This window comes from Heptranchias perlo, chromosome 8 (assembly GCF_035084215.1).
Source record: "Heptranchias perlo isolate sHepPer1 chromosome 8, sHepPer1.hap1, whole genome shotgun sequence".
In the NCBI taxonomy this organism is placed as follows: domain Eukaryota; kingdom Metazoa; phylum Chordata; class Chondrichthyes; order Hexanchiformes; family Hexanchidae; genus Heptranchias; species Heptranchias perlo.
The window spans coordinates 44,606,469-44,631,816 of record NC_090332.1 but is presented as its reverse complement, the minus strand read 5'-3'; the positions used below and the strand labels follow the sequence as shown (position 1 = coordinate 44,631,816).

Genomic DNA, 25,348 nt, shown 5'->3' with positions numbered 1-25,348 from the left:
GATTTAGCACCCATTTTACTTTGGTCGCTTTCAGTTTTGAACATTAAAGGCTTCCATATATAATCTCCTTGCTGTTGTAGATGCTGTAAAAATTTTGCCTGTTCCACCCTTCCCCTTTAAGATGCTACTGCAGGACCTTCAAATTCGGCCGCCCCACCAGATTTCCCGCTCCCAGCTCAGCGATCTACCTATAAGGAGCGCGTTTCACGCGGACAACCCGTAAAATTAACATAAATGAGGCCTGACAATGAAAATGGCTCCTTTGGACGGGCTCAATGCATACTGCTTCCATCGCCTCCCGAATATATGCTGGAATTGAAAATTGCCCCCTATTACCTGGAAATTACTGTGAGTGATGTAAGAGGCACACTTAACATTTATGTATCAAATTCCTCTCTCTGCTATTTTAACAGAGGCAGGGATTAAAATAGAAGTCTTAATGCATCTCTTAAAATAGCAAAGATAGGAATTTGATACAAGCATGTTAAGCGTTGAGATTTCATGCATTGGTAAGATAGTTGTTCAAGAAGGGAGAGAATAAACCAAGCAACTCGGAATGGGTGGGAGCTCGATGGTAAGTCGGCACTTGAATTGTACCCTTAATTTTAGTCCCACTACTATCTTGTGTTTTAGGCACATACAAGGCTTTAAGGACACAGAAATCATCCCTGTAGTGTTTAAGAGGTTAAAAGTTGGATTTCTTGCTCCATAAACCCTTATTTTTAAATATAAAGCAAACCTCTGGGTTCATTTTCTATTTCGTGAAATTATTCTTGATAGCTCTTTCTCCTGTATGCACATACATAGAACTATTTGTACCCATTTTTAGTTAGTGTAATATCATTGGTGGGTAAACTCTTCGGGGTAGATTTTGTCTGGGCCTGTTTTCCCTTGGCACTGCAAAGACATTGCGTGCCTGAATCAAGAGGCCTGTGGATCGCCAGGAATTGGTCCTCGGGCCTCATCTACATGTTCGGGACGAGCTGTCATCGCCTGTTGCACCTCCACATGCGCAGCATAAAGGAAAAAGGGGGGCTAACCCTTATTTAAAATCTCCATTCTATGCTTGATCAGCCCTGCACCCAAACTTTCTCTTTGGGTTTTCTGGTGTCTGCACCCTCCTGTATCTAAATAGCATGCAGCATTTTGATTACAGAGGTCTTTTGCACACAGATTTTCTCTAATAGCGTTGGATGCAGATCAGGGACATGCTGCCCCCATAAAAACCTGGCACTACTACTTCTTGCACTGGCATTAAGGTGCTATTTGTGTTGAAGGGACAGGCTGCTAGGTTCCAGTAAGTTCTAAAACTTTGGCAAATTACTTTTTAATCCACTTTGCTGCATCTGTAAATGTCTGTAAAGGTGGTAGAGTCTTAAAACTGAGGGAGACTGTTTAATTTATTCTGCAGCCTTCCAGTATTTTGAATAACTTTATGTTTACGATATTTGGAAAGGGAGGAAGAGGAAAAGGCAGAAGCTGAGATGGATGACAACAACAACTTGCATTTATATAGCGCCATTAACATAGTAAAAAGTCCCAAAGCACTTCACAGCTGTGGTATCAAACAAAATTTGACACCGAGCCCCATATTAGGACAGGTGACCAAAAGCTTGGTCAAAGAGGTAGGTTTTAAAGAGGTTCTCACAGGAGGAGAGAGGTAGAGAGGTGGAGAGATTTAGGGAGGGAGTACCAGAGCTTAGGGCCTAGGCAGCTGAAGGCACTCCCGCCAATGGTGGAGCGATGAAAATCGGGGATGCGCAAGAGGCCAGAATTGGAGGAGCGCAGAGATCTCTATGGTGTCTATTTGCAGTTAGAAACAGGAGATGTTAATCTTTTCTTCCTTAGTTTCCAAACTCACATTTGGAAAAATGCTTGACTATTACTTTTTTTACATATTGTTTCAAAACTTTTCTCTATATTTGCTGACAGGGCGATCGCTGCCATATTGCAGGAGCATCTTAAAGGAGAAGAGAGAGGTCAAGAAGCGGAGAGGGTTAGGGAAGGAATTCCAGAGTTTAAGGTCTAGGCAGCTGAAGGCACGGTCGCCAATGGAGAGGCGATGAAAATCGGGGATGCGCAAGAGGCCAGAATTGGAGAAGCACAGAGATCTCAGAGGGTTGTTGGGCTGGAGGAGGTTACAGAGATAGAGAGAATGCACCATAGAAGGAGCAAAGCTCCAATTCATGCTTGCTCCCTGCCCCCAGATGACTGTCTAGGTGCCAGAGATATTTTGAGGACCTAACCCAGGAGCATTACTTACATTGCCTAAGATTCCTCAAAGACATGGTGAGGAAATTGTGTGGCCAGCTATATGAAGACCTTCAGTCAGTTTCCAGATAGGCACTGCTCTATCTGTGGAAGTGAAGGTCCAAGTGTCTTTCAATTTCTTTACAAGTGGCTCCTTTCAGGGTCCACCAGGTGATCTGAACAGCTTAAGCCAGTCTGCTGCTCATAGGCCTATAACCTAGCTCACATATGCTATTTTTATGAGAGTGGAGCAGTACTTCAGCTTCCCCTTGTCTCTTCAATAGTAGCAGGCTAGAGCCGATGGCTCTTTCCACATAGCAGGTTTCCACAGAGTGTAGATGAAAGCACTAAATCTGGTCATTTGTGGGCTAGTACCATGAAAGCTGCCAAATTCTTTGTCTAGAATATGTTTATAGAAAAGGAGATGGTCTTATCATGTAGACTTTTTAGAAAAATAATGTTAATTGTAAATAAAAAAGAAATGTCTGGAAGTGTACTACAGGCATATTGACTGACCTGCTGTTTATTTCTGCCTTCTTCTATTTTCATTTCAGTTTTCTGGTATTTACAGTTTCTATAAGTTAATCGTAATTCTTTGGAATTGCAATAGCATTCTTTTTCTGTCTAATTCTGTGGTAGTTCTGAATGTCCGAAGATATTTGTTTCTGATGACTGGCTTGGTGAAGGCACTAAACTTACACACGGAGTTGAAATAGCAAGATCACTAAAGTGTCCCTGGTGTGTTCCTATTAGAGAGAAACTATTTCCGCTGGTTGGGGATTCTCGGAGTAGGGGGCACAGTCTAAAAATTAGAGCCAGACCTTTCAGGAGTGAGATTAGAAAACATTTCTACACACAAAGGATGGTAGAAGTTTGGAACTCTCTTCCGCAAATGGCAATTGATGCTAGCTCAATTGTTAACTTTAAATCTGAAATAGATAGCTTTTTGGCAACCAAAGGTATTAAGGGATATGGGCCAAAGGCAAGAATATGGAGTTAGATCACAGATCAGACATGATCTTATCAAATGGCGGAGCAGGTACAAGGGGCTGAATGGCCTACTCCTGTTCCTATGTTCCTATGTGCGTCTTATACAGTCCATCCTTTTAACTTACGCTTGCTGGAGCCAAGCAAAATCTGTGAGTTAAAAGGAGTCGTAGGATAAGGGAATTCTACGTACATTATGATGAGGCTAGCCATTCGTCATATTGTAGATGCTTGACACTTTAGCTCGATGCAAATGCTTGTACACCATTCGAACATTTGAATATATAATACCATTGGCCATCGGTAGAAAGGTTTTTTGCTCCTTAAAAGATATACACTAGAATAGTTCTACAGATTGCTTTTGTGCACAATGAGCAGTCTGAGAAATAATTCAATGGGAGTTGACTTACTGATGATCTAAAACACTCCATTCTGTACTCTAAAGCTGTGTACTTTTGAAAATGTAATTAAATTGGCAATATTTGATCAGGCTGCTGCTGCAAAAAAACACACTCACGACTATTGTGGAGTCGCGAGTTAGCCAACTGCATCTTAATAGGGCATGCTGCACTCTAAATATTTCTCAACTGATTTTAATTCAGCTTCTTCATGCTGATGGGCTGAATAACTCCCATAATGATGATGTCATGAGCAATCAACATTTCAACAAAACTATAAAAAAGAGTCACAGAAAGGGACAGAATAAAGATTCTAACAACTAATCATTCTTTGTAACTGACTTTTTAAAAGACACATTGATGGTGAGACAGGCTCTTTAAGTGCGAGTGTGAGTTTAATGCAATTTTTGAATTGTTGCTAGATATGTAAAAGTCCAAACACTGTTTTCTGTTGCTTTTCAATGTACTTGATTGCTTCTGAAAAGAATACATGAAACCTTGAAATATAACTTCCACCTTTTAAATTCAATTGTATCTGAAGAATTCTGGCAAATACTATTGAGTTGTGAATGAGAGACTGAGATAAAAACTCCATTATTGTGTGAGGCTTGCTGAGCACTACAGTGGAATCTTTACTTTCGTTCATAGGCCTCCAAATACAATGACTTTTACTGACCTGGGTATCCGAATTCCATACAGTCCAACAATAAGACTTTACTGTCACTGAAGACAGACAAAATCTCACTAGCTGTTTATCACAGTGTTTACATTGAAAGCTACTATTGTAGGAGAGATGAGCATTACAAGTGTACCATCGTAGATAAGCTTCTGGTTTGATGACAGTTGAAATTTCAAGGATGTGTATCAAGCAACTCAGGGTACCGAACAATATTGGAGGCATGAATTCTGCTGTGAATTTTCTAATAATTATTTTTTGAAGCAATGTCTGAAAATCTTCATTTCCAGCAGTGACTGAAAGCCATGATTGAAAACAGTCAAATTACACCTCCCCTTTAAGAGGTGCAGAGTACATTTAAGTTTCCCCCTCCCCCCCAATCAATGAGCAGCCAATAAACAGTAGCACTGGCAGTTTGCCAATCATAATCAAATGAGGAACAAGGACCAATTAGGCCTTAACCTTAACACAGTACCTCTTGCCGATGTCATCAAGCGCATGTATCAGCCGCTACACCCATTTTGTGCCCATTTCGGCGCAAGTTGAATTTCTCCCCACATAATATTAACCATAACTGTAATGACTTCATAATGAGTCATTACTCTGGTGATATAATAATGTTAATCAGTACTGTGATAATGTCATATTATCCACTACTGTGATGACATCATAGTGCTAACCATACTTGGATGACATCATGGACAGAATTTTTAACTTCAGTAAAATGGAAAGGAAAATCAGGCGTGGTGTATAATGGGTAGTCGATCCACTACCGCCCGTTTTACGCACTTGCCGAGCTTGAAAGTTCCACCCTATATATATTCCCAGAAAGAGCTCAATACTCATCTTGGTATCTAATAATATAACAACAAATGTTCCAGCGATATTATCATAGTTTATAGAATCTTTAATCTGTTCTCTATTTTAGCATGAAGTACTTTGGAGAATATCCATTATAGTCAATGACTTCTTAGTAGTGCATAAGAAAGCAGTGGCTTTATAATGATGCTAAGGAAAGTATCACCTCGGTAATGTTACAAAGGAGAGTAGCAGTACCACCCATAAAAACATAGAAGAAATTAGTCACATTGTATTGGTGCAAACAAAATCAATGATCTCCTAGTTCTGCTCAATGCCAAAGGCCTACTGAAATGGTTGTGAACTTCTTTAAAGATCAATGAACTGTCTTGAGAAACCGTCAATCAAAATAATAGTGCACTATTTTTGAAATATTTGTGAAAAGTGTGAAAAACATTTAGTGGAAAAATGGAGCAGTGTGCATGGATGAAAATACGTTCAGAAGCATTTAAAGCTGTAGTCATTCTTTCACATCCATTTATTGTTGAAGCTGCAGAAAGCATGAAACATGTACAAATAATCAAATACCTAAAGTATCAGAACCCAAAACACTCAGCCCACATCTTACATTTTATTGGGTTTGAACTATTTTGCTTATGCAATTACAACAAATAACAAAGGAAAAGTCAACAATTCAGCAATGAATATGCGAAAGATCAAAAGCTTGCTAGACAAAAATAGGTCAGAATCATAGTCCACAATTAGGTCTTAGCAGTGCTTGAAGGGAATTCATTTATAATCATTTTTGTTGGGAAACAACTAACTACAGTTGTTCTCTTTACAATGGGAGGGGTTATGTAGTGGATTCGCAGCAGCAAACAAATGGGCCTACTAACTATTTACAAACGATGTCCTGTTCACGAGTGCTTACATCCAGGACTCACTTTAATAACTGCCCGTAGGAGCTGCTGCAAGCTAGATTTTTTTTAGAGCAAGTTGATTTCTAAACATCAATGCAATGATAGTAAGTTTATATTCTGGAAACAACAGATCATGGTTATGAAGAGGTTTGTATCCATGGTGAGGAGAAGATAAATTGTTATGAGTGTCACAGATTTTGTTGCATGTTGGTCCCCTTACCCAACTTATGATCAGAATTGTTCTGATGGGATGGGTTAGAGCTCCCTTTGTGCATCCAACTTTGGTTGTTATTGGAATTATTTTTTAGTGATGTTAGGTAATACGGTGATGTAGTTAATCCTTAGTACCCCGACATTTATCATAAACTTGTACTGTATTCTGTTACATAGAGAAACTCTTTATCCCTCAATAAAACAGTTGTAAACAATTTTACAACACCAAGTTATAGTCCAGCAATTTTATTTTAAATTCACAAGCTTTCGGAGGCTACCTCCTTCCTCAGGTGAACGATGCGGATTGCTGGACTATAACTTGGTGTTGTAAAATTGTTTACAATTGTCAACCCCAGTCCATCACCGGCATCTCCACATCAATAAAACAGCACATAAAATGATATGAAGTAATTTATAGTAACATAATAAATTTCAGCACAAAAATCTATTTTGCACTGACAAAGGCAGTAAAGACAACTCAAAGTATTAATATGTCATTATAATACTTTCTGAATTTCTTGACATTCAGAAGTTTACTACCTGTGAATGTTTTATTAATCCTCTAGTTTTCTCACCTCTGCTCTCCTCTCCTAAAGGTGTGGACTCATGCTGGACTACAATTCCACAGGCACTGGTGGCTCTCTACTACCTCCCTGATTCAGCCATCTTTCAACTGTAAGCCTAATTAGTGAGTGCTGGCAGAGAATTCTACAATGGATGGAGAAGAGACATCACAGTTGAACCCGATCCTGTTCTCATTCAATGTCCACATATGTGCACTTTGTAGCAGCGACCATTGTATAGTGATCTTTCAACGAGAACCTTGGCTGACTTTTCCCTTCCTTAGCCCAGGGATGCTGAGGCCACTTGTAATGACTTCATTAAAATAAGGTAAGTGAACACATATCTGGATCCCATCTGATTTGTATGGTTTGGTACCACATTGGACAGTGTATTTACCCAGTCTACCATTGTGGTGGAGCATTTACAATAAATGAAATAAATAAACTTTAAAGTACACATTCCAAATCCTATCTGGAATAACAATATAACTAAAAATACTGCAGAGGGAAAAATTACGATTGGAGCTGTGGAAATCATCAACAACTGTATTTTATGGCAAACCTTTGGTTTAATCCTTGTTACCTCTGTTTCTGCAGTGAGCATATTTTACTAGAACCAGTAAACAAAACTATGGTAGCAATTTAAAAAAACCTTAACTCTGTGAAATTACTCATTGCAACAGTAACCAATATGGTATGACAACATGTCAGTATTGATATATGAATATTATCCTTACCCTAGCCATAAATTATGAAGCACATTAACAAAATAACAAAAGAAAAATTAGAATAGGGATAGGGTTACTAAGGGATGCACAAGATAAACTCACAGGTAATGACAGCGAAATGGCAGAAATATTGAATAGTTACTTTGCCTCCGTATTTACCAGGGAAACTAACAGGGTGGGCAGGACATTAGAAGAAGAGATCGAAAAATATATCAAAACATTAAGATAGAAAGGGGAGAGATAATTGATAAACTAATCAAACTTAGGGAGGATAAGACCTTTGGTCCGGATGGGTTGCATCCACAAATATTAAAGACGATAGGGAGGAGATAGCAGAGGCATTATTGCATATATATGAAAAATCACTAAAAAAGGGAACAGTGCCAGAGGAATGGCAGATAGCTAATGTTATTCCTATAATGAACAAGTCCAGGGAACTATAGACCAGTTAGCTTAATATCGGTAGTAGGAAAAATAATAGAATCTTTACTCAAAGATGTAATAGAAAGACATCTAGAGAATGAAAATAAAATAAATAGTCAGCATGGATTTCAGAAGGGAAAGTCATGCTTATTGAATTCTTTGAAGAAGTAACAGAAAGAGTAGACAAGGGTAATGTAGTAGATGTAATATATTTGGATTTTCAAAAGGCCTTCGATGAGGTACCGCATTGTAGACTCATTGCTAAGGTCAGAGCATGTGGAGTCAGGGGACAGGTAGCAGAATGGATAGCAAGTTGGCTACAAAACAGAAAACAGAGAGTAGGAGTTAAGGGTAGTTACTCAGGCTGGCAAAAGATGGGAAGTGATGTTCCACAGAGATCAGTGCTTGGACCATTATTGTTCACAATTTACATTAACGATTTGGATTCGGGAATCGGAAGTACAATTTCAAAATTTGTGGACGACACTAAATTGGGGGGTGTAGGTAATACAAAGGAAGAATGCATCAAAATACCAGAGGATATTAATAAACTTGTAGAGTGGGCATGTAATTGGCAAATGAATTTCAATATAGGTAAGTGTGAGGTGGTGCATTTTGGTAGGAAGAATAAGGAGGCCACATACTGCTTGGATAATAAGAGTCTAAACAGGATAGAGGAGCAAAGGGATCTAGGGGTACAGATACACAAATCACTAAAGGTAGCAATGCAGGTTAATAAGGCCATAAAAAAGGCAAATCAAGCACAAGGGTTCATTTCTAAAGGGATAGAATTGAAAAGCAAAGAAGTTATGTTTAATTTATATAGAACCTTAGTTAAACCAGACTAGGATTATCATGCACAGTTCTGGTCTCCATATTATAGAAAGGATATAGAGGCATTGGAGAGGGTGCAAAAAAGATTCACAAGGATGATACCAGAACTGAGAGAATATTCTTATCAGGAAAGGCTAAACTAGCTGGGGCTCTTTTCTCTAGAAAAGAGAAGGCTGAGGGGTGACTTGATAGAGGTCTTTGAGATAATGATAGGATTTGATAGGGTAGATGTAGAAGAAATGTTCCCACTTGTGGGGGAGTCCAAAACTAGAGGTCATAAATATAAAATAGTTATTAGTAAATCCAGTAGGGAATTCAGGAGAAACTTCTGGTAAGAATGTAGAATGTGCTACCACAAGAAGTAGTTGAGGCATAGATGCATTTAAGGGGAAGCTAGATAAGCACGAGAGAGAAAGGAATAGAAAGGTATCCTGATTGGTTTAGATGAAGTAGGAATGGAGGAGGCTCGTGTGGAGCATAAACTTCGGTATTGACCAGTTGGGCCGAATGGCCTGTTTCAGAGCTTTAATTTCGATGTACGTTTCATAATTATATGTTTCATAACTCAAAAAGAACCAACCTTATGATTGGTGTATCACCTACTGCAGCAAAAGAGAAAGCAACAACATGACTTTGTATTTATACTGAGGAGGACTGAGTGTTATCCATATGACTTGTAATAGTTTAAGCTGGTATTATATGAGTGAAGAATGGCCATCAAAATATATAGCTTATATTTTTACATTTCATAAAGTAAGTCCTGCTGTCTGAATGAATATTTTGAATCTAAAAAGAGGGTTTGCCCCCACCAGGTTAAACTGTTGCAGGGTACAAAGGAATGTAGAAATGTATAGAACCGATGTAAAGCATTGCAGCCCATCTAACTGGTCCCAGAGTTTGAAAAATATCGTAATCTACTGTATCACATACCCCTCAATTGCTTTCTCTGCCAAATATCTGTCCAATTTCCACTTGAATTTGCCAACATTATCCATTTCCACTGCCTCCCCAAGCAGTCTGTTCCATATATTCATAAGCCATTGTATAAAATCTAAATTATCTATTTGCCTTCTCTTTTCCGAGCTTGTCTCTGCCCTGTGTAGAGTTGTGATAGTGTCAAACATATTATTACAATCTGGAATACCCAAATAGGATTTCCCCTGTGAATTCTTTCTCACGTGTAAACATCCCCTGTTTCTTTAGCTTCTCCTTGTAGTGCCTAATTCGAAGTATCAATTTAGTTGCCTTCACTGTAACCTCTCTAATTTAGGTTGTGCCCTTTTTCATATTACAGAAATTAATGTCTGATCCCTCTAGAGGCTGGAAGAGTAAGAGCTGTCCTGCATAATATGCAAGAAGTGCCACTGTCAAATACAGTAATTTGAAGTATTTGTGTTTTTATTCTTTTTGATATATCTTCATTAAAATCTTGAATACATTTGTTCGCTGTTCGTCATTCAAATGTAATACTGACCTCATTAAAAATAGTTCTGTTAAAGCAAATATAAGTAAGTTATTTTAGCGGATTTTATTAACCCTTAGACTCCTTGCAGGTCCAGAGAAATTCCTATCTCCCTGGCCAGCTAATTTTATAGCTTTCAGCTACACTGAAACAAACACAATTTTACAGCAAAAAAGCTACTCCAAAGTGTCTCTCATGTGAGCAGGTCAGTCTCAGGAAATGCTGCTGGCAAATGGAATATTCTCATTGCTGGTCGCAAATCTGTGGCATGCTGAGGGTTAAAAGATAAATCAGTCTCACTTCAGCCTATATGTCTTGTGAGTTGGTCTTATGTTCATGAGCTAGCATTTGCTGGTTGACAGTCCAATGAAAATTTTACATTCTGCATAACAGGGAATCTCAGCACAGGTAATATATCAGAGATACCTCCTTATTTCCTTGTGTACACTCTTCGGATGATTACAATTCCTACGATATCAATGCCCATGAAAAGCTCATGGACAAACTGAACATGGATATGATTTTGTTAATAAACAAATATTATGGAACCAACTGTATTCACTGCTCGTGAACTTTTGTGGCAAAACATTAAAGTTAATCCAATCATGACCACCAGTTCAGTGGAAATGCTACACAGGAATGCATTGACAACCTAATGTTGCACAGGAAGGCGACTGAATAACAACACTGCACAGCACAAGGTGCAGCATTTTTAGAATACTTTCTGAAATGTTTGAATGATGAATTTCCTTTGTATCCCTTCAAATGTGACCATGCATTCATTTCCTAACATCTGTATCAACGGATCTTGAAAACATTAGTGTCTATGAGGTCGGAAAATTAAATAAGAACAAAACAGAATTAATATTGCTTTTAGAATATGTGTTTTGGTAGTTTTTACACCTGAATGTACATACATCGAATCTTTGGAATTCTCTACCCCGGAGGGCTGTGGATGCTCAGTCATTGAGTATATTCAAGACTGAGATTAATGGATATTTGGACACTAAGGGAATCAAGGGATATGGGGATAGGGCGGGAAAGTGGAGTTGATGTAGAAGATCAGCCATGATCTTATCGAATGGCGGAGCAGGCTTGAGGGGCAGTATGGCCTACTCCTGTTCCTATTTCTTATGTAATCATTGTCTCATTTGTCCTCTCCCCTCCTTTGTGACCACTTTTGCTCAATTCAGTCTTCCAAAGTAGCAATATAGTACAGAGCACTGTTTCAGACCCAGGGTGAATTTTTAACTCCGTAACTTGATAAAAATAGAACTTTTCTTTTCAAAGTGGATATTTTAAGAATTGAGGTACTACCCTCTCACTTCAATCTACTCAGGGGGTGATGAAGAAGTTGAACCGAATGTCTTGGCTTTTCTGTTACATCCCTTACCTAATTCTAACCTGGATCTTCATACTAATTTATCAACGGTGAAGCAAGTAGGGGACGATTTTCATACATGAGCGGGCGCTGGGTGGGGTACGTGCAGTGGCTGCTCGGAGGACTCACCGTTGAACCGTTTGTGATCGGTCCTCATTATAATGCAGTTGGTGAGCTGCTAGTGCGAAGCGCGTTCACCCGTCGATGCCAGCACCTGAGGGAGCTTCAGACTTGGGCTGACTTCCCTTGACAATGCATAGAATGGCCATTGGAAGCAGGCCCCTCAGGGACAGCAGCTTCATTGCAACAAGTCACCTCAGTCCTTGAAGAATCTTCCCAGCCACCCATCTCTCAACCCCACCACCCTTAGGATGCACCTCATAGAATTAGTAGATTAGAATTTAGAGCATGGAAGGTGGCTGGCACAATGGGTAGATATAGTGATAGGAAAGTTAGACTGCAAGAAATTGTTGGAACATTCTGTTGAATTTTGTTCTGAAAAGTAAAGATGCTTTCGCCGCAGACATCAGAATTAATTTCTGTGGATGTTTTCAACTTTGTGGACTTGGATGATGACGTGATAGTGTGATTTCTTTATTATGGAGGTTAGGTACAATTCTAAAGTCTCTTGCGTGCAAGGGAGGGGGAGGACGGCAGTCAAGGGGGATATTTTAATCAGTTTCTAAACTTTTATTTAGTAAAAGCATTCAGCTATAATTTGTTGCTTCCTGTCTCTGGCTGCAGACATGAGTTTGTTGCTCCAACTCCCCCTACTGTGCGCTCTTCTCCTGGTATGGGGATAGATGGCTTTCTCCCTCTTAATCATCATCATCTCTTGCAGCTTCAGGAAGTTCTAATCCTTTCTGCCTTGGCAGCTGTGGCTCAGTGTTAGCACTCTCCTGCTTGAGTCAGAAGGTCATAGGTTCAAGCCCCACTCTAGAGATATGAGCACATAATCTAGATTGATACTTCAGTGAATACTGAGGGAGTGCTGCACTGTCGGAGGTGTTGTCTTTCAGATAAGACATTAAGCCGAGGCCCCGTCTATTCTCTCAGGTCAATGTGACAGATCCCGTGGCAGTATTTGAAGAAGAACAGGGGTGTTTTCTTGGTGTCCTGGCCAACATTTATCCCTCTAACAACATCACTAAAAAAATTGATTGTCTAGTTACTTATCTCAATGCTGATTGCAGTGTGCAATTTGGCTGCCTTGTTTCCCTACATTACAACAGTGACTATACTTCAAAGTACTTCATTGATTGAAGTACTTTGGGACACTCTGGGGTCAATATTAACCCCCCACCCCAGCAACGGGCAGGAGTTAAAAATCGGGGAACGCGTCCCCAATCTGCCGTGTACATGTGTGCTGCCATTTTTATGGCAGTGGGTTGCGTGGGGTGCTGTGTCCCGTCTTGGAGAGGAGAGACACTTCATTAAAATATTTAAATCAGGCTCCCACTGCAGTTAGGAGCCTGATTTGAAGACAGGAGCAGCTGGTTCCACCAGCTAAGTGCTATTTAGAGCTTTCCTTGTGAGCCAGGAGAAGCAGGAGTGCTCACCCACTCCCGTCAAGCAAACCATCAGTCTCCCTTCGGTGCCGCAACCGGCCGACCCCGCCACCCCACCTCCATCATACCCTCGGCTGTGGCCTCCTGCCGTTGGCTTTTCCACCTGGCAGCCGGCCAGGCTGTCAATCTGGCGGATTGCTGGGCAGGAAATGGAAGAAGAAAATGATAATGAAGTCCTGAGATCATAAACATAATCTAGACACTATATAAATACAAGTTCTTTCTTTTGCATGACAACATTATGCAGAATGCTACAAGCAAGAGTGATTCTGGATCTCTTGTTGGACTGTACTGTAGGGCTCCACCAGATTTATCCATGCAACTAAAACAGGACTTCAAGGTGCCTATGGTGTGCTCTGCTAAAATTCACGTAGTCTTATGTGCCTCATTATAATTGTTTTGCCTCTGTGTCTGCAGATGTCTAACTGGAGTCACGAGCCTTGACCGCAGGGGAAATCCCTAATCGCCATACATCCACCAGCATACATGGTTCTGAGTCACCACCGTCCAAAAATGGACAATTTAAAGAATAAAAATTCAGCCCAAGGGGTCAGAAACTGTTTAATAATTACTATGAAATTTGCAGCATTTAATATCTATTATGTTACAAGCCTCATTTTTACCTGTTTGTAATCAATTGGCTGAAGAAAAACAATGGTGGGCTAAACTTTTGAATGATTTGATTCATACAATTTTATATTTTATATTGGTAGATCTTCCTCATTTTCTCACTCGCAGCTACCAAGTTGTGATTTGTTGCTTATTTAGGAATATAAAATTTGAGCCAAAGTATGACACCCAAATTTGTATTATGCCAAATTGTAACAGACAAAATGTCTGCTAGATTAATACACACACACACACACACACACACACGTGCACACACAGGATATTACAAAATACAGTTGAGTTGGACAACCAACTTGTCATAAAATGCATTTACTTCGGTAATATTTCATAAACCGGAAACTGCTGCATTAACACTAATTTTATTACACCATCCCAACTGTGTAGCGACTCCGCTGCTAGAATCAATTTTATTTATTGAAAATTATGTGCCTTATTGTGATGTCTACATACGTACTCTAGATTTGGATTGTCACATTAGGTATACATCGGAGTTGCTTCTTGTAGAGTAATCATGTGATATTTCAATAGATTGTGATACAATGACCTTTAAGAGTAAAAGGACAATGAGAAACTCTGCCAGTCATAACTATTAAAATGGTTAGCTGACAGACTTCAATTTCTTGTGTATATGACACTCAAATTAGCAAAGCACAGAATAAATGTCTTTCTTCATAGAAATTAAAAAACTGTATTCTGTACAGTAATTATAATAATTTATTAAAACTATCCTTCTCATTCATTCACAGCACAAGAACAACACCACATTCCTTCTTGATTTTATAACAATAGAGTCATACATTTCATTTACCCCTAAATATCTTAACACTGTAAAACATTATACATATCAATATTAAATAAATGTAATTTGCAGTTCAGGAGGTTAATCCATATCAAGTGGCTCCCATGACAATGAACACAAAAATGACACAACCAATCTCCTCTCTGTTCCTGCAACTACACGATAAGAAACTTCAACTAACTCTTGGCTATTCTTATGCATATTAAAATATTTAAAACAATATCGTGTAGTATAATAGCATTATACATCAAATTTTGGAAAGTTACTAAATGGAGCTGCAGCAGTAAACAGCTCAAGTTGCAGCCTTTGTGTTTATTCAACACACCATTTAATATTCTGTAGCCTTCTGCACTCCATATCACTGAATTAAAAAAAAAATTCATTCATGGGTTGTGGGCATCGCTGGCAAGATCAGCATTTATTGCCCATCCCTAATTGCCCTTGAGAAGGTGGTGGTGAGCCGCCTTCTTGAACTGCTGCAGTCTGTGTGGTGAAGGTTCTCCCGCAGTACTGCTAGGTAAGAAGTTCCAGGATTTTGACCCAGCGATGATGAAGGAACGGCGATATATTTCCAAGTCAGGATGGTGTGTGACTTGGAGGGGAACGTGCAGGTGGTGTTGTTCCCATGCACCTACTGCCCTTGTCCATCTAGGTGGTAGAGGTCACGGTTTTCGGAGGTGCTGTCAAAGAAGCCTTGGCGAGTTGCTGCAGTGCATCTTGTAGATAGTACTCACTACAGCCACAGTGCGCCGGTGGTGGAGGGAGTGAATGTTTAAGGTGGTGGATGGGGTGCCAATCCAGCGGGCTGCTTTGTCCTGGATCGTGTCGAGCTTCTTGAGTATTGTTGGAGCTGCGCTCATCCAGGCAAACGGAGAGTATTCCATCACATTCCTGACTTGTGCCTTGTAGGCGGTGGAAAGGCTTTGGGAAGTCAGGAGGCGAGTCACTCGCCACAGAATACCCAGCCTCTGGCCTGCTCTTGTAGCCACAGTATTTATGTGGCTGGTCCAGTTAAGTTTCTGGTCAATGGTGATCCCAGGATGTTGATGGTGGGGGATTCAGCTATGTTGTTGAATGTCAAGGGGAGGTGGTTAGACTCTCTCTTTTTGGAGATGGTCATTGCCTGGCGTGAATGTTACTTGCCACTTATCTGCCCATGCCTGGATGTTGTCCAGGTCTTGCTGCATGCAGGCACGAACTGCTTCATTATCTGAGGGGTTGCAAATGGAACTAAACACTGTGCAGTCATCAATAAACATCCCCACTTCTGACCTTGTGATGGAGGGAAGGTCATTGATGAAACAGCTGAAGATGATTGGGCCTAGGACACTGCCCCGAGGAACTCCTGCAGTGATGCCCTGGGGCTGAGATGATTGGCCTCCAACAACCACTACCATCTTCCTTTGTGCTAGGTATGACTCCAGCCACTGGAGAGTTTTCCCCCAATTCCTATTGACTTCAATTTTACTAGGGCTCCTTGATGCCACACTCGATCAAATGTACCACATCCATGGTGCAAAGTGTAATGGTTTATTTGTGGTGGCCTATTTCTCTAAGGTTTATTTTATATTTTTATGAGCCTCTCACTATTACTAACGTGTATTTCTTTTACTTCCCTGACCATAACATGGGACATTCTCCATCCTGCCATTGGTGCCTATCTGTTCTCTTTTCCATTGCTCTCCTCCTCAAACTATCTCAATCTCCACTTTTTCCAATTGCTTTCCCACCTGAACTTACCCTTTCCTTTCCTAACCTGTCTCTGAGTCTTTGCCTTGCCACACCATTACTCCTCTTGCCCAATGCTCTCCCTCTGGCTGCTTTTTCTACCAGACTGTATTCCTCAGTAACAAATACACTAGACCCCAAATATTACATTCTACATATACAGTTCTGATGAAACATCATCGACTTGAAATATTAGCTCCGATATTACCAGGGAGGCGGGATGGCAGCGGGGGGGGGGGGGCGGGGGGGCGACCGCACGTGTGGGTAATCCGCCCAGTGAAATCGATCCGTTCCCCACGCGATCGTGGGTAAATTGAAGCCACTTACCGTGGTTTCCGGGTTTCCCGTCGTCAACCTGCGCAGCGGACGAACTGCGCACCCGCATCACAGGCTGTCAGCTGGAGGAGCCCTATTTAAAGGGGCAGTCCTCGAATACTACTCCTGCAACAACCAACCAAAAGTGCAACATGGAGCCGACCAGGGGAAAGGCTGCTCCCAGATTTAATGCTGCCTCACTCCAGATCCTACTGGATGGGGTAAGGAGGAAGAGGGAGATTTTCTACCTGGTGGACGAGAGGATGTGGCCTGCCTCTGCCACCAAGAAGGCCTGGCCCGAGCTGGCAGAGGAGGTCCCCAGCAGCAGCAACATCTCCCGCACCTGGATCCAGTGCAGGAAGCGCTTCAATGACCTCACTCGGTCAGCCAAAGTGAGTACACTTACTCATGCTCCTACACTCCGTCTTCCACATCACCGGCCCCACCCCCCAACTCATTCTGCACTGCCAACACTACTCTATCACATCATTCCTCACACTCACTCAAAGCTCATCCACAGCTTACCTGCACTTACCTCCCCAGTATTCTTCCTACCACTACCACTCAACCTAATCCTCATACAATGTCATGGCTCTGTCTCATACTCACCCTCTGATGCATCTCTTTCATGGTCAGCCTCACCCAAACCAATGCATTCAGCGGTTGGCCACATCACCATCCCTCACTCACGCCTCTCTACTTTCTCCCCTTATAGGAGAAGAGAGCCCAGAATGCACGGGAGAGGGCGAAAACCGGAGGGGGGCCGTAACATCAGGTCGTCCTCAGGGACGCGGAGCAGGAGGCTCTTGAAGTGAGCCGCACCCTCGAGTGCCTGTCCGTCAGGGACGCCGAGACTGCCACCCGACAAACGGCTGGTGACAGAACTTTAACATGCCTTGCCATCTTCAGCAACTCAACATCTGTCATCATGCTTAATATTGCCTTCTGTTCTCTTACAGTACCTTCAGCGACTGCTGTGACAGCGGAGGGGAGATTCCCCAGAGGAACTGCCGGCCTCTGAGAGGGCACCGTCACATCTGAGCGAGCCATCCACCAGTGCAGATACTCACACCTCGATGGGTCCCCGTCCTCAGTTAGTTGGGGTCACACATGGTGAGTCACCCCACACGTGAGCATGAGCAGACACTGGTGGCAGGGGCAGCTATGGAGAATCCGCGTCGGTGGGAGTACTCTTCTCCAGGCTCTGCTCAGCTGGACACAGGTGCTGAACCCTGGGGGCCATCCTTTAAAAGGAGAATGATCGAGGGGCAGCAGCACATTTGCGAGGTGCTGGAACAGGTGCCACGCATACTCTCCACAATAGCGCAGAGGATGGAGGAGTCCAACTCCTGCATGAGTGGAATGGTGGCACAGGTACAGGAGGGAATCTCTGAGATACTGTCATAGGGACGTGAGGGTATCTCTGACATTCTGTCGCGGGTAAGTGCAGGAGTGTCTGCGATGGAGGGAAGGCTAGCCTCCATCAGGCTTCAAGCATGGCTCACCAATGAGTCCACTGAGGCCCTGACAACGGCCCTTCGGACTCAGGGTGGGCAACTTTCTGCCGCCTTAAACAGGCTGTCAGATACACTAGCACTGGCCTTACAAGGCTTCACACATGTCCTCCAAACTGTCATCCAGCAGGGTGGTAGGAGTGGTGTGGGCCTGGAGGGATGATGGCGAAAGGGCACATAGAAGTGGGGACGCCACTCAAAGCGCTCCCACGTCTCACCCATTGCCCCCCTCTCAACCAGTACCCGCAATGCTGCCTCCTCTCCAGGTGGTCGAGTCTGCCCCTGCACAGGTGCAGGTGGAGCAGTCTTTGAAGGGGCCCTCATGGGTACCAAAACCCAGAGGGCATAGGTTCAAAGCATCTAATCGGTCAGGGCATGAGCAAGAGTAACCTGCCACTACCTCTGCTGCAGCTACAGGGGAAGCGCCACGTAGGAGTAGTCGTAAGCGTAAGGCAAAGGTTTTGTGAGTACAAAGGTGATGCACAAGGGTGTTTGACGGTTTGTCATGTTTTTTATTTATATTTCATTTTGTTAATGGCACATTAAATATTATTATTGTCACCACTACTGCCATGCCTTGACCATTCTTGACTGTCTTGTGTAATAAGTCCCTTTCATGAGGTTCACCGTGAACATCCACACTTGATGCCACCCATTAGGTCACTCTACAGTGGGTCTATGTGTAGTTGCACGACTCTTTTGTGCAGGGGCGGGGGTGGGGGCTGGTGTGGCCGCTCCTCTGTCCAGGTGGTGAGGACTGGACTCTTCACACTGTCTGATGTTAGGAGAACCGTTCACATATCAGTGACTCCCTGGCCTCACAAGCAGCCAGGTGAGCCTTTGTTCTGCCCATGGGTTACTCCGCCTCCTCTGCCTCCTCCTTCTCGTTCTCCTCCTCCTCCTCAATATGGGTGGCAGATGTGGATGGGGCCTCCTCCAGTGGCACCCCTCTCTGTTGTGCCATTTGTGCAGGGCACAACACATGACTATAATGCGTCGAACTCTGTCTGATGCATATTGAAGCGCTCCCCCAGAATGATCAAGGCACCTGAAGCGCATCTTGAGCAGCCCTATAGCATGCTCAATTGTAGATCTGGTAGCAACGTGGCTGTCATTATATCGACACTTGCTCGGTGGTGGGGTTCCTCAGAGGTGTCATAAGCCACGTGTGCAGGGGGTATCCCTTGTCCCCAAGGAGCCAGCCCGTGCGGGTGTTCAGTGCGCGGAAGAGGGGCGGGATGTTGGACTCCTGGAGGATGAAGGAATCGTGGCAGCTCCCAGGATATCTGGCGCACATGTGAAGGATTCTCTTGCAGTGGTCACAGATGAGCTGAGTGTTGACGGAGTGATAGCCCTTCCTGTTAATGAACAGTCCCGGCTCATGTGGAGGTACTTGTATTGCTGTATAGGTGCAATCGATTACACCCTGCACCTGTGGGAAGCCAGCCACAGTGTGGAATCCCACTGCCCTCTCTGTCTGGCTGAGGTCATCCATGGGGAAGTTGATATAGTGCGAGGCCCTGCCAAACAAGCCGTCGGTGACCTGCCTTATGCTCTTGTGTGCAGACGGCTGAGAGACCCCGGCGATGTCCCCAGTGGCACCCTGGAACGATCCGGATGCAAAGAAATTGAGGGCAGTGGTGACTTTGACAGCGACAGGTAAGAAGATGCTGCTTGTGCCAGCCGGGAGCAGCTCGGCATGAAGGAGGCTGCAGACGTCCGCGACTACCTGGCGACTGACTCTGAGCCTCCATATGCGCTGCTCCTCAGAGAGGTCTAGGAAGCTGAGCCTCGGTCTGCAGACCCTGTTGCGAGGGTAGTGCCTCCTGCGACACTGCTCTTTCTGTTGTTGCCCTCCCTGCTGTTGTGCAGGTGCCTGTGGCACAGCACTGTGTTGTGGAGCTCCACGTGGCGGAGGTGGACGGCGTGCCTGGAGAGGCTGGTGATGTGGCTCGTCCTCGGATGAAGAGACGAATGCAGCTATGGCGCCCCCCCATCCTGCCGGTGTGAGTTTGAGGGGGCCCGCAATGTAGGTAAATGTGTTTGCACAGCAGAGTTTAGGGTATAATTTAATAATTTTGAGTGGAAAGACAAAGGTGTTGCAGTCTGAAGTGACTGAGTGCCCTGCTGCAATAAATGAGGTACTCCCCCCAACTGTCAAATAATCCTTTGCATCTCCCACTGGCTGCTGGCTGAAACACATCTGCTCCAACAGGGAGTGTTTCCCACAGCACAGGAAACACACTGAGGATCCTTCAAAATTGCACTACTGCCAAAATCTCCAGTCAATGAGGTCTGTCAAGTACCTCAACTACCTAAATAACAATGTAAATTATCATCCCGCTGACTTTAATTGTCGCGGGAGCCCCGTATGCAGGAGCTGCGCGTGCACCCGCACGCGTCATTGGGGAACCTGGAAGTGAGTGGGTTGGAGTTGGGCTCCTAACCCGCTCCGGGATTCCGCCATTTTCGGAGCCCCCCCACACCCAAAGCACCCGCTCGGCCATCCAAAAATCGGCCCCATTAACTCTATTTCTCTCTCCAGCGATGCTGCCTGACGTGCTGAGTGCTTCCAGCAGCTTCTGTTTTTCTTGCAGATTTCCAGCATCCGCAGTATCTTGCTTGGGACATTTTACTACATTAACATATGCTATATAAATGCAAGTTGTTGTTCTTTATTACAATATATACAACCTCAGCCAACATTACTCACTCTTACTCTGTACACCAATTTTCTGAACACACTTTTATCAAAAATGTGAGAGAGGAATACTTAAAAGCAGTATGTTACACACAGAGAGCACAAATGCACACAGTGCATAGTATAAATAGAACAAACAGCTTTGAACTAATGGTTCACAGACTAATAAACCACAGCTGTATCTCACTACATCTGTTCACTAGTTTTCTTGTCTACTTAATGGTATTCAATTGTAAAAGTCTAAACTAATGCTGATTATCTTAATTGTAAAGTCATGCAATAAATGTTTATTCTAATAGAGGAAATAGTGGGCTTGATCCAGCATTTATTAAAAAAATGTTTTGACCGTTTTTCTGAATCCCCCACCTTGATCCAATGATAAGGAGCTATCACTGACACTGTGCAGGTGTTAGGCTTCACTCACATCTTTCTCACTTTGGACTCCAATTTCTTCCTCTAAAGCAAAATGGCAGGATTGCTCTTAGTTCAAATAGTTGAGAGCTCCTGATATTGCAACAAAAATAAAAGAACCAAAAGGTGACATGAGGAAAAACTTTTTTACACAGCGAGTGGTTAGGATCTGGAATGCACTGCCCGAGGGGGTGGTGGAGGCAGATTCAATCATGGCCTTCAAAAGAGAACTGGATAAGTAGGAATTGAATTTGAAAGGTAAAAATTTGCAAGGCCACGGCGATAGGGCGGGGGAGCTGGATTGCTCTTGCATATAGCCGGCGTGGACTCGATGGGCCGAATGGCTTCCTTCCGTCCTGTAACCTTTCTATGATTCTAATACTGCAATATGAAATGTTGGCTGTCTTATAAACAACTCCCAGACTTCTGTCAACAATGGAAAATATTGAGGTTACCATGGAATTTTTGAATGAATAAACTGCTTTTGTCTTGAATGTAACGACAGATAACCATTTATAAGACCAGCAACTTCATGAAAACACAAGGCACTGTGATGCAAAATGTACCTAAAGACCTCACATATTTCATTGTGATAAAAATGATACACACCTCAGTGGCTCTTTTCCTCCCCAAATAAAAATAGTTTTGTTGGATACCTTCTCATTGAAAACAATGCTCTTTAAATTATGTTAAGTTTAAATTTGAATTATACCTGCAATGGAAATGCTTTTTTTCAAAACCAGGTAAAATTAGTAATTCTGTTTACATTGTTACAACAGTAAGATAAAAATAATATAAAAACTGACAGCACCACACATCAGCACTTCAATCTCACAAGGAGAGGCTGTGGAAATGGTATGAGAAATATGCAGTTGATGGACGAGGGTGGGACAGTGATTAAGTCCATTACATTATTCTCGTACTGCAATGAGATTTCATATAACTATATTTGTCCATAAATATCAGGAACAACTTTTAGAAAATCTCAGTAAGTTCTTGTGCACTGGACACCTCAGTGCACTGAGTATTATGTTGCTATATATTAGCATTTTAACTTGTTTTACCCCTCTGCTTCTTTAAATCATTGAGGCAGGCAGATCAGGTTGTATATTCTAAAGAAGACTAATATACTGATTCAGACAATTCTCACAGCAGTTCCACAATGGCTAGTGCTATAAACATACACATGCATAAATTCAGGCAATTGGTCAGCTTTTATACTGGATGGGACTGTTCCAGAAACCTACAGGGGTGATTGTGTGATATGGCACTCCCAACAGGTACTGGCACCTGTGGGAAGCACATCTCGGGAAATCGGCAGCGTGCATCCTGTGATTTTACATCCACAAGTTTTAATGGATGGAAAATCACGGGCTGCCTGCCTGTGATTTCCCAAGATGCACCACACGCTGCAAACACCAGATTGTGGATTCACTGCTAGCTGTTACCTGCTTCAGCAGTGCGATTTCTCTTGATACATCTTTTCTCTTTGGAGGGTAATTTTGTTAAATTCATGGTCCTGGCACAGAACTTTGCATGCCTGGAGTGCATATCCGGAATTTCAGGGACCGAGGTCATGTGTGGATGCTATATAAATCTCTTATGATCCATAATCCTGCAGGTCCCAATGACCTCCATGCCCAAATTCCCAATACGCACTCCCGGCATACTGAAGCTCCGTGCCAGGAAACCAAATTAGTAAAATGTTTGTTTTTTTCAAAATTAAACATTTGTCTTTCAAAAGTTCAACATGCCTAGCTAAAAATCTTTTTTCCCAGTATGAATTACTAAATCGCCCTTAAACAGCTTATATACACTTAGCTAATTTAAAACAAAAAATTTCAAATAAAGATATGGTGAGCTGTTCTTTTAACATTCCATCCAAGTGTTGTCACAATTTCCTGCAATCTTAATTTTTCTTTTAAGTTATTCAGCGACTACATACCAAGTATGAGTCAAACATCCATAAAGTCACCTGTAACTAAAGAACTAAATACCAACCTCCTCATGTATTTGATTGAAGGGCAAATTGTAGTGCTGATGAGGCTGAGCCCATCTAGAATTTCTGAATTTAGGATTATACTGAAACAGGAAAAAAGTAGAAAAGATTGGAACACTTGAGCCATAAACAGATGACATTATGGGAGAGAAATAGCTACTAAATGTGCAAACAGTGGCAAATGAAGCTGGTGACCTGAAATTATTTAACTTATGAGCATGAAGAAGAATATAATTGGACTTGCAAATCTTTCTTGGAAGAAGGTGCTTCGGAGAAATCTTTACAGAGCTTTTAGATCCTCTGAACTTTGAGTTGTTCTTGGATCTGAAGTAGAAGAAAAGAAGTGTTAATGGGAAGATCATGAATTTCATCACTTCTCATTTTAGTATCTTGACTGCAGGACAGATTGGTCAGTCCTGTGTATGAGGCTTCAACCATGAAGGTGCATCATCCCTGGGAGATCTGGCCCAAGTCAGTGAATTAAGTAACCTTTGTTGGATCTTCTAAGGATATCTCAATAACCTTAAAAAACAACCCTATCTCAATAACCTTAAAAAAAATCCCACATGCCAAACTACATTCACCAAGAAAATAGATGTGCAACCTCTCTACTGTCTTTTGCTAGTGCAATCCTCTGATTTTTTTCTTCCACCCTCCTTTCCATGGATAGTTTAGCTGAGATTAGGAGCTTTCTATGTAGGCAGAACATGTGTCCTATCACCCTTTGCCACAGTGTACTAGCCAAGCCATTGCTCCCCATTTTCTCTAGTGACAGCACTAACGCCAATTTTAGGTGAGAAATGTATTCATTATTGGCTCCTTGGTCCTTATGCTTTACACTGAATATTGAATTGCAAGCTGGGGCCAGGTTGAAAGCTTTGGCAGGGTGCCTAGGAGTTGAGCGTTTCCAGGGCTGGAATTATAATTCAATGCAACAAAATCTGCCATATGAATTTCATTGAATGTTGCTCTCGTTTGGTTTTCCTCTATGAAACTCAAAATTGTAAATAAAAAATAAAATGATTTGAACTTTATTATATCCCTTGGTAGAAAGCCAATAACTACTTTACTTCAGCAGACACATTGTGCAATGCATGGCCTGGAATGCAGAGGGATGCTCTCTGGATTGTTTGTACAGCAAAACGTGCAAGTGGGACAGGAAGGAGATCACAAAATATGAAGAATTTACAGCAAAATATATTCAGTTGGTTATCCCTCACCTGGTTTGGTAACTGCCAGAAATCCATCTGTAACAACCATTAATAATCTGAGTCACCAGCAGTGATTATTGTTACTTCCAAGTGACTGTTCAAAAGTTCAACTGAAGGTCACTCACATAATTGAATGAAAACATTGATTGGCCAAATGTAAAAAAAAGATGTGAGGGATAAATGATCACAATTTGCTGTGACTAATTTGACGAACATGTAATCAATCCTGGTATTTGTATTACAATCACTTGCACACACACACTCCTTCACACATACTATGGTTGCTCCCACTGGCTGTTCATTATGCGATTATAGCAGGAAACAAATCAGTTCTCAGCTGAATTGTAAACCTAGTAAGTGACCAGAATTGGGCCATTTCTCTTGAATTCTTTAATTTGCAACATTTCTGACCATTTCCAAATCACTTGCCAGTCTCACTAAGCAAATAAGTGATGAGCAAAGTAGGAAGGATAAGATTTGCCACCAATCATAGCTCACCTTATTTCTCATATTCCACTGTTGTATAGTTGTTTCCCTCTCATTGATGTAATTGGTCAAAGACAAGTTACAGTCTTGTGTTTTGCTTACAAAAAATTCTGGGGGTGAATTTCCTTGGTGTTTTTGGCATTTTAGCGGTGTGTAAAAGGAGCCAGACATTTTTGGCAAAAAAATTGGGCAGAAGCCATTTCCACCCATTTTACACCATTAAATCATGTACCCCAAGTCCCTCGTACTTTTTGCCACCCCCTCCCCCATGTTTTGATTCGCCCGCAAGTCCCAAGTGCATTCATTTCAATATATGCTGGTGACTGCAGCTCCCAGTTTCCTGCTTTTACCAT

At 42.2% G+C, this 25,348-nt stretch overlaps 1 long non-coding RNA gene across 2 annotated transcripts in view; it reads left to right on the top strand.

The window, feature by feature from the left end:
• Positions 1 to 495: 495 nt before the first annotated feature.
• The window catches only part of LOC137324201 (uncharacterized), a 64,060-nt gene continuing 39,207 nt past the window's right edge, over positions 496 to 25,348 (top strand). Inside the window, exons 1-3 of one of the 2 annotated variants that reach the window (XR_010963551.1) lie at positions 496 to 574; positions 6,839 to 7,133; positions 10,085 to 10,154. This is a non-coding gene — a long non-coding RNA (uncharacterized lncRNA). Of the gene's footprint in view, positions 575 to 6,838; positions 7,134 to 10,084; positions 10,155 to 25,348 lie in introns of those variants that run through there. The other variant, XR_010963550.1, reaches the window with a different exon arrangement.